The sequence below is a fragment of the Hippocampus guttulatus genome, chromosome 2, assembly GCF_054856545.1.
Source record: "Hippocampus guttulatus isolate MCC_2025c chromosome 2, RoL_Hgut_1.0, whole genome shotgun sequence".
NCBI classification, from domain to species: domain Eukaryota; kingdom Metazoa; phylum Chordata; class Actinopteri; order Syngnathiformes; family Syngnathidae; genus Hippocampus; species Hippocampus guttulatus.
Genome location: NC_141262.1, coordinates 14,803,265 through 14,806,992, shown reverse-complemented (window position 1 = coordinate 14,806,992; position 3,728 = coordinate 14,803,265).

Here is a 3,728-nt window from a genome sequence, read left to right as displayed (position 1 = left end):
TGGACTCCCCCATTTTTGATTGTGGCATGAGATGAGCTATTCCCTCATGATTCAAGCTTTTAATTAAGCTCCTACAGCAAACTACAACAAACCTGAAGCAGTTGTTTTGGTTTACATATAAAAGAAAGAGGGAAATATTCCTGTCTATTTCCCATAGTAATAACTAAATAAATAAAACAGTTACATGTATATTTGCGTTTATAGCGCAGTGTTTTCCTGTTCAATCCATTAGGAGGCTACATATTTCACCATGTTTGAGTTGTTGACAGTCAACAGATGTGCTGAAACTTTGATGAGTCATTTGTCATCCTGTACTGCATGTGCTTTCCTGACAAGTTTAGTTTCTGCTACAGCAGAGTGCTTCACGGTGCCCGTGAAGAATACGTTTGGATGTGATTCTTTGCATTGCAACCATGCAACCACTAATCTATTTATCTTTTTGTCTTGGCCACGAAGTGCGCGCAAGGTTTTTCCCCTGTGGCTCAATGTGTCATAAAATGGAACATGCATTGCAACATTTAGCGCTTGCATATAAATGCTGACGGTAGGAGGTCACCACGACTCCTTGCCGGCTGCCTCTTCCACAATGATGCATTTTCTCATTGGTCGGCTGTGCATTTGGTACCTGGCCCTTGATACCTGACTAAATCCACCTCTTAATACCGCCATCACATCGATTCACGCGATGACACGATTATTTCCAAAACAAATGTCACAACATCTCGTGTGCATCACCTGGAGCATATCAGAATCAGTATTTACTGAACTCTCCCTTACTCAAATAACATGACTTAAACATACAACATTTTGATACTCCCCAGAGATGCTAGTTATTGAATTAATAATGTGTACAGATGTGTTTTGCCAGCAGAAGTTGGCCAGAACAAGTTTTGCTCCTCCTGACCAGAGGACGGAGAAAATGCTGATGTCGTCAAGCCAGGTTATAGCCAGGTTATATCTGATGGCCCCATTGATCCTCAAAGCCCCGGGCAGATTAGATTGACATGGCAGTACGTAGAGGCTAAAATGTGATTGGACAAAAAGTCGAGCAACCACATGTACGTGGAAGCAATGTGGCCAAGAAAAATCCTTTGAAATTATGAGAAGTGACGGTTGGGAGCAAGTTAACACAATTTCATGGAACAAACACTGGAATTAAGTTTGGAAATTTGGGCCAGTAGCTACTTCTGATCGCATTAAGGCCCGCAGAGAAGGCCTTAATGTCCCTGACCACCCACCACTTTATTTCCTTGATTGTTCTTTGCGAGTCAGGAGTGATATTTTTGTTGCCAAGGTCACCTTTCCTGGTCTGCTGATAGTTTTGAGGCGAGATGGTGCTTGCGGGTGGCATGACAGTTAACAAGCAGAGACATTAGACACTGCAGGGACTCCAGTCAAGGTCCAGAGGAAAGTAAAATGCCACTCAGGGCTTTTGTGACATTTGTAGAGCACTGAGCCAGTCTGAGAAGGTTCAAGCGTCAAGTGAGAAGTGAAAGTGGCAGCCATGAATATCAATATCTCACGTTAACATATACGTGCAAGATTTATGCAGACTGCTGATGAGCGCATTGGGCTTCTGTTTACTTCGTCCAACACTGGAGGTCATGTTTTTAACCTGTGTTTCTGTTATGTTTGTTTCCAGCACAGCCAGCAAAATTTGCAAACGGTTGAGAAATGTGGAGCTTCAGTATGGTCCAAGAACCAATTTCTCAGGGACCGGAAATGACCATGTATACTCACAAATGTCCCTAACAGTTTTGAATGAATCGGTGTAAGGCTTCAGCACTGTGACCTAATAAAAATGTTACACATTTTGATCATGACCTGGATTCTGATCCAGGATCTGGATATGGATACATTTTGGATAAGATTTAAATTGTAGCTTTGGTGTAATGCCAGGATAAACTTTTACTCTTGTATTATTGAGATCCATACACAGATGCGAAATCTGAATCCGCGACACTTTTGTATTATGGACATTAAAACGTTTTGACCAAGGTTTAGGTATGTACCTTTCTTTGATCTACTTAAGGAACATGTTGATAAATACTGCCCATTGTCTGGATTCTCACTGGATTCTGGAAATAGATCAATTTTGTAACAAAGACGTGCCTCATAAAACTTTGCAATCAGATTTTGATCAGTTGATTGTGATCGAGATTGGGTTTCGTAATCTTGGTACAGATCAATTTTGCAAAAGGGATCTCACAAAGTCCAAAGGCAGCAAAATCATTTGTTAAGTGCAATTTGGTGAGTACCAGTAGTTTACTAAAGGTGTTGATGGATTTTCATGCTCATTTTGCCCCCCCACCCCCCATGCTCATTTTGTCAGTCAGGTGGGAGTGCAGCCATGGGAGATTATTTTTTGAAATAGTTCTTCTTTTTTTCCCCTTTTTTATTTTACTGGCCTCAGTGGAGCAATGTGATTTTCAAATGCCCTTCTAGGTGAAGCATTCTTTTGATTACTACCTGCTTATTTTTCGGATTACCCACCTCATTGGTTATTTATGTAAAATGATAAACATTGAATTTAGGAAAACTGGATTAACTGATCCACAAAATGACTGGATTTCCAGTATGACATAATGTTAACCATGTGTCTAAATAAAGCAGTTTTCATAATCTGCCTTAACCGAGTCCTTTCTGTACGACCAGTTTCATTGTCAAAGTGAATGTTTCTCCTCACAATTGCAGTGACATTTGAATGAGGAAGAGCAAATCCAAGATGGAATCGTATTCCTCTTGGAGTTTTGTTGGAGGCTTGTTGTTGCACTGTGGGGGCTTTCTCCTTAGGGCCAAAAAATCTATTAGATTTACAGGAGCTTTCAACTGTGTCACATGACTTCCTGGTTGTCAGCTAAAAAGTGCTGATGATGTGAAAGATGGGAAATATTAAAATAATTGCCCGGGAAGCAGCAGAGACCGTCTGTCTGGTGCTGTTGCAGAAGTGTCATGACATGACTCATTTAAGCCCTTGTTGAACTAGAGGGGGCCCTCATAGAGCACAAAAGTCCACGACATAACCCATCTCTCTACCGTGGAAATCCCGTAAAGTTGTATGATGCGGAACCCGCCAAAATTTCTCAGGAAAAGTACTCCTTATCGACAGAAATCCTTATAATGTCTCTGTTATTAGTCTTGTTGAGCACACAGGTGCTTCAAATGCTTGTTATTGTTATTTTTGCATACCTTTAATTTGCACCCAAATGCAAGGATGCAATGTCTTTTGAGAACATTATGTTCACTTTGTAATCTTTATCTAATCTAAAGTAGATCATCGTTTCCAATTGTCTTTAATCCAACAGTCAATTGATCCCGCTTAACCGGTTAATTGTCTAAATGTTTGAATCCAGACAGTGAATAAGCGGACCTCCCTTAGTTTCAGCTCCCGAAGGACTTTCATGGGGGCCGTGTTGCCCGTCATCCGTCCCATTGTACCAAAACCCAAAATATCCACTGAGTGTAAATGGACTCGTAGTCAAAGAGGACGGATAATGAGGCTCAGCTGTCCAGTCAGTTTCACTCATGTGTGTCCCCTAATCTGCTGATGGCTCTGGAGAGGATCAGTTGTTGGGGATTTGAGGCACAGCCAGCTAGCAGAGTGCTTGGCGGAGGTCTGGTCCGGGATCTCAGTGTTCAGGGTGGGTGTCGGTGTTAGCGGTTGCCATCTGTTTCCCAGGCGGCGCACCAGGCAGAGCGCACTTGAATGCAAAGGCATGTTGCAATGA